General features: G+C 40.0%; 2 pseudogenes; both read left to right on the top strand.

Annotated features, from left to right (window-relative positions):
- The first annotated feature begins 561 nt into the window (after positions 1-561).
- On the top strand, positions 562-3,468 carry LOC131321089 (prolycopene isomerase, chloroplastic-like; annotated as a pseudogene).
- Positions 3,469-9,924: 6,456 nt separating this feature from the next.
- Positions 9,925-11,959, top strand: LOC131321090 (acetolactate synthase 1, chloroplastic-like; annotated as a pseudogene).
- Positions 11,960-12,190: the final 231 nt, after the last annotated feature.

Below are 12,190 nucleotides of genomic sequence, written 5' to 3' on the forward strand. Positions count from 1 at the left end.
CTATCCCAACCATTGTGACTTTTATTCACGGAGATATTTGTACAATTGGTTCCCTACTTTGTTTCTATATCGTTGTTCACCGAATACGAAGTCCTTAACGAGTATGGCAACCAACAGACCTCATTTGTTATCTTTTCCAAGAGTTTCTACTCAATCTTTGATTAGAAGTTAGAACCAGGGCCCTGGGGTCTTAAGTCACGTGTAGGCTACGACACAGCCTTGGCACACCCTTACTCACACACCCAGATACTTGAAAGGCACTGTTTCCAAGGCCCAATGCGTTTTCCAGGGAAACAGTATTCCACAGTTTAGCCCACATTTTAATGAGTCGAACTCTACCTTTTTCTGAATAGTTGTGTAAAGTTACGTAGGATGTTCAAACTGCTTTCAGGTAGCTGTCTGTACTTCAGTTTTCCCTTAACATTTTTCATAAGTAATTTAAAGTGGTCATTGGTGTCCTCTGAAGCCTACTATTTGCTGCGAAATGCTGGAGACATGGCACGGAAATTCATATAGGATCCTGAATTGTTGTCCTTCATAGTGCAGAGGTGGGTTGACATTATCTATTTTCCAGACTGAAGATTTTTCCTATTCAAAAGCTTTTGGGTTCCAAACTATCCCATGTTGATCTCACACAAAGAAATTTGTCTGTGGCATTTGCAGTGTTTCATAGTGAGTACAGTTAATGCTGTACAGACACCAATGATAAATGCAAGCATGGTAATCTCCCTTTTTTTTGCATCTTGGTCCCCCTCTCTTTGTTCCATTTCTGTTTTTTCATATTATGTTTCCGTAGGTTCTCTGTGACAGGCATTTTGGGGGAATCAACTACACTGTTGGCGGGGTTGGTGGAATTGCCAAGCCCTTAGCAAAAGGTTTAGTTGATCAGGGCAGTGAAATACTTTACAAAGCAAATGTGACAAACATTATAATGGAAGGTGGAAAGGCTGTAAGTTTGTTCTTAGTGACGCCAAATTATTTACTGTATTGATCACTCTGGAAAGAATAATTTTGTTCTCATGTTATTTTTTTGCAACAGGTGGGAGTGAGATTGTCTGATGGAAGAGAGTTCTTTTCCAAAACCATAGTATCAAATGCCACTAGATGGGATACTATTGGTTAGTTCTTCCATAACTTCCCGAACATTATTTCCAGTGTAGATGTCTGGCTATTTAAAAAACTTTGAGTGAGCAAGGTGCCAAATAGTTAGTATATTGTCCTTGTTAGGTTTTGGGGGTGATGGAGGGAGGGAGCTACTCCCCATTACGGCACCCATTGTCACTGCAAACACCCCCAAGAACATAGCACAGACATACACGGGGAGAGGCAATTTTTTTGCTTTTACCATTTTCGTTCTTCTAGTGGAGACTTGCTGGAATTGATATTTTTTATTACAGGCAAGCTTTGAAAAGGAGAAGATCTTCCTAAAGAAGAACAAAATTTCCAAAAAATGTATGTCAAAGCACCCTCCTTTCTTTCCATTCACATGGGGGTTAAAGCTGAGATTTTGCTGCCAGATACGGATTGCCATCATTTTGTTCTTGAGGTACTTTTCGTCATAGAACGCATATGTTAGATGACCCCAGAGTGAATGATGAATGGCTGCCTGATGTATTTATGCTCTTTACTGTATTCCCTAATCATGTAGGATAACTGGACAAGTTTGGAGAAGCCGTATGGGAGCATATTTTTTAGCATTTCAACTATTCTTGATTCATCATTGGCTCCAAAAGGGCACCATATTCTTCACATATTTACAACTGCTTCCATGGAAGACTGGAAGGTAAACATAGTTTTAGATCTTGATTCCATTTTTCTAGTCTAGATCCCTCGCTCAGTATCTAGTAGGAAAATGAATAGTTCATTATACAAGTAATCTGGTTTTTAACCTGCCAGGGCATGTCTCAAGAGGACTATGAGGCAAAGAAAGAGCATGTGGCTGAGGACATAATTAGCAGATTGGAAAAGAAATTGTTTCCTGGGCTAAAATCTTCTATTGTTTTCAAGGACATACAAGTAGTACTGTCGTAATCGAAATCGTCTACTATTTTATACCTCTTTTTTTTCACAATAGAACTAGTGTTTGGAAGTTGGGCTTTGCTGAAATTTCCACACACAAAAAAAAAAAGAAAATGGAATTCAATTATTCAAAGCTGTGAACTCTTTTGGTTTAAATTTGTTAGCCTGGCGATTCATCAATTTTAAACCAGGTGATCAGGTCGTAAAACCTTCTGCAGTATTGAAGTTTCCCAAATTACTTGTGATGTGGGGAAAAAGATTCTTGCTATTAAAATGATTGGTAATTATTTGCAGTCTTTTCTTTTGTTGTTTCTGTGATCATGCCTTTTCTTTTGTTGAACAATATTTTTATGGTACTTGTAAATTAAGGTTTTGTGCCTCTCTCTCTCCCGCACCCACACCCACACACCCATTTCAAACCAGCACACACATTTAATGACTAAATGAAAATTCGCTCTTGGCTTTTACATGGACCTCCTTCTTAGGTGCTTGCTTTTTATTGGTGATCTTCATGTTCACATAAACCACCTAGCCATGCATTGCACAGGGCCAACACTTGTGCTGTATGTTTATATCTGTATACACGAATTACTTCAAATTCCCCTCTTCTCTTTGACCTCTTGAATGGGTAAAAGTTAGAGTACAGAATTTCAGAGTTGTCATGACAGAATGCCTAAATTTTCGGAATTATCATAGGCTTTTTGATTGATTAATGAGTTTTTAACGATTGTTGATCATGCCAGGTGGGGACACTGAAGACACACAGGATGTACCTGGCTCGGGGTAATGGTACCTATGGACCGATGCCACACGGGAATCTTAAAGGCTTATTGGGAATGCCATTCAACACAACTGTGAGTTGAATGAAAAATTAGCTCTTCAAAGTAAATTAAGTACTGTTGTCAGAAACTTGGATAAGGGTATGGTATGGAATCTGTGTCCGGCATGTGTTGTTGGACATTTACCAAGCAATCATATTTTGTAATTCACATATACCATGATCCATGCATGGAACTCCTAGATGCGTGAAATGCACTATGACAACTACTAAATGCTGATTGTCCTAAGAAATAAAAGAACCATGTTGAGAATTATGGATAATTTGGTGTCCCCATACCAAGAATCTGATACTTAAGACACATATCCGCTACTGAAATTCGTAACTGAGTCATGCAATATAGCAAATTCATATGGGTTAATAAATAGATGCTTGTAGCAGCATCAACATGCATAGTTGATTGATCATGTTACTATGAAACTTACAGGCTATTGATGGATTGTACTGTGTTGGAGATAGTTGCTTTCTGGGACAAGGTGTTATAGTAGTAGCATTCTCTGGAGTAATGTGTGCTCATCGTGTAGCAGCTAACATGGTAAGCATGGTTTCTGAATCCTAACTTGTTATGGAATCTTGGTCATTAGGTGAAAATAAAGTCTGATCTTACATGACTTAGTTATTCTACAACTGTATTTGTTAATGATTCTGGTGCTTTGCTCATTATTGCGTGATTGGGTGGAGTTGTCTTCTTGGAAAAATTGTTATGGCACTGGCAAGACCAAAACATTTCCAACTTCTTTTAAGCTGATGACAATGGTTTCCATACGCTTTCACATAGTGGATAATGTAAAAAGTTGGATCAACGCAATGCTCATTTGTTTCAACTTTGAATACTGCTTTTCATTTGACTGGAGGTTTTTTTTTTTTTTTCCTCATTCTTTTTTCTCAGGGATTGAGAAGAGTTCCCCCGTATTGGATGCTGCTCTTCTTAGACTACTTGGTTGGTTAAGGACGTTGGCATAACCGCATCTTCACTAATAGGAATGGAATATACAACATCTTCACATTGAAAGGATTTGCATCTGAATAGCAACATTCTCCTGTAAGTTAGAGGCATGAAGATTCATGATATATATTTCTCCTGTGTTGGTGTGGTGACTGTCAATTCCAAGTTGAAATGTGCTGTAAAAGTGATTTTGGTAATTACAATACTGGGTTGTAGTTTTTTTTTTGATCGGTTCTTTTAATCGGCTCTGGAGTATTTTGAAGACTTTGGCTGTAATTATAGAAAATCCTTATGGTGTTATTTCTGGTATTAGTTCCTGGAAAGTCTTCCATCCTCCTCAATTTCTCTTTCTATTGATTATTTATTTTCATTAAGTTGGAGATAAACAAGTACAAGTTTGTCGAAGTCCTCAAGGCAAGATGTATTTAGTTTCTGGTTTTGTGTTGTATATTACCTTTCTGGTTGCAAGTGCAGCTAGCGCTTCTACTCATAGTTTCCAAGCTTATGTGTATCAACTACTGGACTAGGTGAGTAGTTCACTTTTGCCGGCGTGAGCCAAACCCTAGTCAACTGGAGGTACTCATTAGTATCTTTTTATTGTTCGAATGGGTAATAGGTCCGTTCCCAGCAATTTTATCTGCCTTTGACTGTTTTCTCTGTAGATTTCTCTCAAGTGACAGTGCAAAAATTATTTGAATAGACCATGGAAGATGACAACTGAGGTCATTACTTGAATTTTGTTTCTTGAGGATTCCTATTTTCGACTCTGACCCTCCCACTCCAGTCATTGCCTTTCTTTTTGTTACTTTGAAAGTAGCTGCTTCAATTTTGCCTCTTGAATATGAGATATAACCTTTTAGTTCTCATAAAAAACGATCAAATCTTCTTCTAGAAATCCTAGCTATTTTTATTTCTTAGCATGATATTGGGAAATCATTGCTAATTAGTAATTACTCAAACAAGCATGAAAAGTATGCTTGCATATTCGTCACTTTAGTCTCCAGTAATTATGCCAATAATTATGGGGAGTTTTTTTTTGTTTTTTTCTCCAACGGTTGAGTCCTGAACCTTTCTTAGAATCAAGAACATTGACGGTTGATGCTCAAGGACGGGAATAAGGTAAAAAACATGGTAAGATATCAGTTGCAGTAGCACTGCTTCAACTGGAACCACTAAATAGTATTCCTTCGTCCCTTATCTAGAGTCCAGTATTTCATTTTGAGTTGTCCCTTAATAAGTGTCCATTTTGTAAAGTTGGTGGATAAAAGTTGGTACATTATCTATTTTGTCCCTAAAAGTAGATTCCATTTTGAAAAGTTAATGAGTAAAAGTGTAATGACGATAGGCAAGTAGGGAAAATGAGTACTTCTTCCGTCTCTTTTTAAGTGTCCTGCTTCGTAATTCCAACTTATTAAAAAAATATCATCATTATACTTTTTACATCAATTTTTCTATGGCAACGGGGTAGGGCGGGGCGGGTTTTTCCATACCCCGACCCGAAAATCATTACCCGCCCCCGCCCCGACCCCGACCGGGTTTTTTTTGGGTACCCCCGTCCCCGCCCCGTAAAAATTAAAAAAATTAAAGTATAAGTAAAAAATTTAAAAAAAATGCAAAATAAGAATAAAAATTATCTAAAAAATAAAAGTTTTGAAATTATTTTTGTGTCTTTTGGTATCACGGTTTTATCTAAACTTTTAATTGGAATCAATATTTTAGATACTTCATTCTATTTCTTTATGTGTAGGATTTATTATAAATATTTGAAGAAAACTTTTTAAAAAATATTCTAAACACCAATAAATATCAATTTTTATTTCTTTTTTAAATTTAATTAGACTACTTGACAGTAAAGAGACATTGTTTTTTGGATTAATGCTAAAAAAATGAAAAGACATGTATATAAATATATATACATATATAAATAAATACATATACATACATATATATATATATATATACACACACACGCCTGGTCGGGTAATTTCGCCCCGAACCCTACTTGATCGAACTCGGGCAGGTTTGAAAAATTTTACCCCGACCCGACACCCGAAAATGAGGTGAAAAACCCGCCTCATTCGGGGCGGGGCGGGTACGCTTGCCATCCCTAAGGAGAAGTAAATACCATTGTAGCTGCCATCATCAATAGTCTCTCAAAACACTACGGCCACCATGACAGCTTACTGCTGCCACTGCTACCAGGGCAACGCAACTACTCAACTGGTAGTGACTCCTATTAGGTAATGATGATCGACTTCCGTACTTCTCATCTGCTAGCACTGTGAAAAGCATTATACTACTACGCAATAGAACAATATGGATCACCTTCTCTAGTGGTTGTCTGCTCTCTCAAGGTCACCCGTGATATCCAGGGTAGTCCAAAGAAAGATGGTATATATTATCCCTGCCGCCCTAGAACCGCTATCACCATCACCGCTCCTTACAACATTGTGCCGTACTCCTACTTATTGATTGTTTCCGAAAAGTAACAATTGGCCTAGGAACAACGAGTAGTGCAGTTCTAGGCCTGATGCGGGCGTGCCAGGGCAGGATTGCTGCCCAAATATGTATCAAGGCCTGGAAGCCTCAATCTGACTTCTAACTGGACGAAAGTGCACGGCCTAAGGGTGGAGACCGTGAGGAGGTTCGTGGTTTGCCTTTGCGGGCTAAGGACTTAAAATTTCCTAATCGTGTAAAAAATGAAAAGAAAGGTAGAGCAAGGCCTAAAAGAGAAATAAATGGACTTTATTAACGGTTTAACAAAGTCTGATTACAAGGAAATGAAATAAAATCTAGGCTTGGCTAGATTGAGTACAAACTATTCTAGAAAGTAAAGGTAATTGAACGATAAGCCGTGGGTTTGTTTGGTCGGGGACCGAAAGATAAAAATAGTTAAAAGATAAATGAAATGAAATTTGGATAAGCCATGGGCTTTGATGGTCGTGGACCTTTGCCAAGGCCTTCAACTCTGGTATTTATAGGCAGACATTCCAGGTCTTGAGCTGTTCAAGCTGCTTCCACAGGCCTTCATGCATGGCTGCCAAGTGTCCCTTTTGAGCTCCTTCAAAATGCTCCAATGAGAGGCTATTCTTTGATAAAAACGTGCCCTTTACTCCAAGGAAATGGTAAAGGCCTGAAAAGCCCTTCTTTTCTGCATAAAACTTTGTAAAAGAGTAAAAGGAACTTCAGCATCCAGGCCTTTGAACTGCTTGTGAGCAGCTACTGCTTGACTGGACGTCTTTTGGGCCCACCAATGCTGAAGACCAAGGCTTCTTCAGGCCTTCCCACCATTTTATTGGTCCTTGCATCCCTTGTGGGCCCTTAAATCCTCTAATCTTAACCCCTTATGGAAGAAGAATCGAGAAACAAAGGCTCAGTCAGATCTGGGTGAGCTACTTGTGAGCAGCTTGCTTAGGTCTGCATGAATCAGTTACCAACAGCTCCAAGGGGCTGCATGTACTCCACCTGTCCTTGGTCTTGCTTTATGCTGAATGATGGGATCCACTCAGACTTTGAGCTGCTTGTAAGCAGCTTACCCAGGTCTGCCTAGCAAGAACATTCTAGGCCTTTGAGCTGCTTATGAGCTGCTTGGGATGTCTCCATGCATGGCTGCCACGTGTCCTTGGTCTGGTTGAGTTGCTTGCCTGCATGGATGCTTGTAAAAAAGGGATATTGGGGCCCACCAAGGCCAAAAACGTAGGCTTGGTTGAGCTGCTGGAGCAGCTTGCTAGGGAGAAGCTTCTAGGCCTTTGAGCTGCTTGTGAGCAGCTTGCTTACCAAGCATGACTAAGCAGCTTATGGCCTTCTTGACTTGGTCAGTTTTAGGCCTAAATAAATCCGAAAAACTGGGCCTAGACCTGAAAAACGAACCTTGGCCTTATTGGGCTAAATAGGCTTGAAAAACTAGTCCGGGCTTTGATTAGTTGGGCCGAGGCTTGAAAATGGGCCTAGATCTAAAAATCAATTTGGGCCTTGACTAATTAGGCCATGCTCCAAATATTAATGTGGCCTAATCAATTTTCAAACTCTCTCCTGCCTTTCCAAACTTAATTTGGCCTAATTGTGGCCACTTTAAATTCTTCCAAAGGCCCAATTCTGCAAGTGACCGATTTATAAGGCTTCTCAAGGCTTGAAACCATCATTCAAGGCCTTCTTTTAACCAATAAATTGATTTTCTGAATTTTGACCAAAAATGGGTGTAAACACTTATATACCCAAAGTCAACAATGCAAATCTCTATTGTGGGATGGAGCCGTTTCAAACTATACCCTTGGGGTAATTGCTCCAACCTGTATTTCCAATATCCCATACAAAATTACAATGTGGAATGGAGCGCGACAATGCAACCACAGCATTGCTGCTAGTACCTATGGGCCACTGTGACTAACTGCATATGTGAGAAGTTGTGAACAGTGAACACCCTCAACCTCCATCCCATAATCATTTCTAAACGTCCTTATATACCGGTTACTTTTATCACTATAACCAAAACGATTGTCTGTCAACTTTGCCATCATCACTAGGGCCGAATACCAGAGGGGGACCGTGAGGGCACGACCACACTTGACTTTGTAAAATTATATTAATTTTCTTAAATATTTCAATTATACTCGAAAATTTATTGATAGTGTTCCAGTAAAAGTACTCTAGATTTCCATTATGAAGATATTTGTCTAATCTATTTCATCTAGTACTAAATTTTCACACCATCTTTTTGTGCAAACCCATCCCTTTCTGGTAAGTATCAGATGAAATTATAAATATACTCATCAATTTGTTATTTTAGCAAAAAATGTATTAATTGAGAAATTATAAACATATGGGTTAAATTTACTAATTTGTGTGCCTCCATTAATGAAAATTTCTAAATCTGTCCTTGATCATCACCAGCACATCAGCATGACCGTGGCTTATCCCTAGTTCTCTAGCACGACTACGGGGCGTAGTGTATGTGCCAATTGTCATTTATTAGCTAGTAATAAGCACGTGGATATTGAGGTTCCACATGCCGCACTTTCTCATATTGTATTTGAAGCGTTTTTTCATATTTCTTATGACGTAATTGAAACAAGTTCTTGCTAATTGTTTGCCTAACGAGTGAAGTATAAAAAGTATAAAATTATGACATGAAATCCCCAAAAGTGAACTAATTACGAAAATACACAAATAAATTTTTTTTTATTGTCTTTTTGTTCCTCTTACGTAGGATACGCCCTAAAGCGGACATGGACCAATCCAGGGAGCAAGTAGTTCGAATTGGGCTAGGCGTGAATCGAATCCGGGGGACTGGGTGGAAAGATTCTCGATGGACCCTATTAAGTAAAAGGCGCAGTCAATCCTAGAATGACGCTTATAGGTTCATTCGATAATTTAACAAAAAAACTCAATAAACAACAATAATACCCACTTTCTTTAAAAAATTAATTTATGCCAAACACACCTGAATCATCGACATATAAAATTGACATTGTGATACATATTAAGGAAAGAAAGATAAATATTTTTTTTTCAAAATGAGAAAATATTTTTGAATATAAAATGCTAACTCTATATCATCTGCAATGTATACTACCTTCCTTTACATTTAAATAAAAAATCAATCATGATTTGAAATTCGTAATTATGGAATGTTTTACCCATGCACCACACGGAAAATGTATTGATATTTATAAATACGTAGGTCTGGTCCTCAATTGGCAAATGTAGTTTGAGAGATCATGAGGAATGTATTAAGATTTTGTAACAATAAATTTGGGTATCTTTTTTTTTGGTCAAGATAAATTTAGGTATCTGTAACAGTGGTGATGTATATATCTGAATACATATGTATCATGATTTCCACTTTTACAAAATGAACATTAAATGTATCTATTTCAATTTGTACTTAAATAAATATTTGTAATAGTTTAAGGACCAAGTAATCAGTTTTTTGATACTTTAGGGATTGAATAATAAAAGTTACAAAAACCCGGATATATAGGGTGGAATAGGATTCATTTTGAACCCTCCTGTCAAGACTCTCAAGAAATTCCTCTCTCTCTCTCTCTCTCTCTCTCTCTCTCTCGAAGAATTCAGTTATGGCGTTAGACTCTATCGACAAGCTTCGAATTCCCCCTGCAATTCCCCCACTTCTCTGCCGCCCGCGCCACCCTAATAATCTCCAATACCCTCCTCTTCCAGCCCTAAGACTCTCCTCTCCCCACATTTCCAGTGTCCGCTCCTACTCCAAACCCATCACCGCCACCGCGGTGGGCCAAGCCTCCGCCGCTTCCGGAGACATACCCAGAAAGGGAAGTGACGTACTCGTCGAGGCCCTCGAGAGGGAGGGCGTCGAGGTCGTCTTCGCCTATCCCGGCGGCGAGTCAATGGATATCCACCAGGCTCTCAACCGCTCCCCCACCATCCGCAACGTCTTCTCCCGCCAGGAGCGGGGCGGTATCTTCGCCGCCGAGGGCTACGCACGCGCCTCCGGCCTCCCCGGGGTCTGTATTGCCACCTCGGGCTCCGCCACGGCCAACTTCGTCCCTGGCCTCGCCCATGCCATGATCGACAGCGTCCCGATCGTCGCCATCACCGGACAAGATCCTTCTCTGGAAACCCTATTTGTTGAGGTACCTAGGTCTATCACTAAACGCATTTTCCTTGTTCAAGATGTAGGAGATATCGCTAGAGTTGTGCGAGAGGCTTTCTTTCTCGCTTCCTCGGGCCGTCCGGGCCCAATTTTGATTAATATACCGATAGATATACAGAAACAATGGGTGGTACCCAATTGGGACCAACCCATGAGGTTACCTGGGGTTAATTTTCCTAGAGAGCCTCAAGAGAGCCATTTAGAACAAATTGTTAGGCTTATATCGGAGTCGAAAAAACCTGTTCTGTATGTGGGTGATGGGTGGCGGAATCCGAGTGAGGAGTTGAGGAGGTTTGTGGAGGTTACCGGGATTCCAGTTGCGATTACTTTAATGGATGTTTGGGGGTACACGGTTTCGGACAGTATGTCTCCTGGAATGAATGGAACTGTTTGTGGCAATTATGCTGTGGATAGTAGTGATTTGTTGCTTGCTTTTGGGGTCAGCTGTGATGACCGTGTGACGGGTATGCTTGAAGCTTTTGCTAGCCGAGCCAAGATTGTTCACATTGATGTTGATCCGTTTGAGGTAGGAAAAAGTAAGCATTCACATGTGTCGGTTTGTGCAGATGTGAAATCTGCTCTCAAAGCTCTGAATAATGTCTTGGAGGGTAAAAGAGGTAAGTTTTATACGCTTGATTTTTCTGAATGGAGGATGGAATTAGAGGAGCAATATATGCAGCGCAAGGTGACCTTTCTGAGCTCTGGAGATGTTATTCACTCAGAGTACGCAATTCGTGAGGTTTTTGACATGCTGACAAAAAGGAATAGGCATAGGAACGTGACTGTAATCACTGGTTCTGGGCAGCATCGAATGTGGGCTGCTTAACAGTATGATTATGATTGGTCAGGGCAGTGGCTTACCTCTGGTGGATTCGGAGCTGTGGATTTTGGACTGCCGGCGGCAATGGGTGCAGCTCTTGGCAGGCTTGATTCAATTGTTGTGGACCTTGAAGATGACGCCACTTTTATCGTGAACGTCGATGACTTGGCAACAATCCGGCAGGTGAATCTTGCAGTGAAAATAATTGTGTTAAATAATCAGAATTTGGGCAAATTCCCAAATATTTTGAAGTTTGCAGAAGCTTATTGGATTCCTACTCTTCGGGTGACGAAGAAGGATGATCTTAGGGCTGCAATTCAGCATATGTTGGACACCCCTGGTGTTGGGGATTCGAACGTCCAAACCCACAAGCAAACGCACACAATCGAAGAACAAATCAAGAACAGAAAACAATATAAAGTAAGAAAAGAACAAGACACAGAGATTACGTGGTTCCGACTTAAGCTGATTGCTTAATCGTACGTCCACGGGGTGCTGGGGTGTTTCACTATGATGAAAATATGTCAGAGTTACAAAAAAGAGGCAGCCCTAGCTTTGCTTTTATATGTGCAAACAAGCTAATACTAGAAAACCCTAAAAAACGCTAAAACCTGCGTTGGGCGGGACCCAAAACCTTCCGGGTCATTTTTACTGCGACTCTAAAATTGTCTTCACATCTCAACAATCTCCCACTTGAAGACATGATTAGACATCCAACCAATCATCAACTATCATTAACACCACCAGCACCCAGCCTCCCACTCAAGCTTGGAGACCCACAGAAGCTGAACAAGACTTCAGCTTCTCCACAGTAACCACCTTCGTAAACATGTCTGCCGGATTATCCCTTGTGTGAATCTTCTCCAAAGTGAACTGCCCATCCTCCAATAAAGAGCGAATAAAGTGATACTTTATGTCAATATGCTTGGTCCTCGA

This window comes from Rhododendron vialii, chromosome 3a (genome assembly GCF_030253575.1).
Source record: "Rhododendron vialii isolate Sample 1 chromosome 3a, ASM3025357v1".
Lineage (NCBI taxonomy): Eukaryota > Viridiplantae > Streptophyta > Magnoliopsida > Ericales > Ericaceae > Rhododendron > Rhododendron vialii.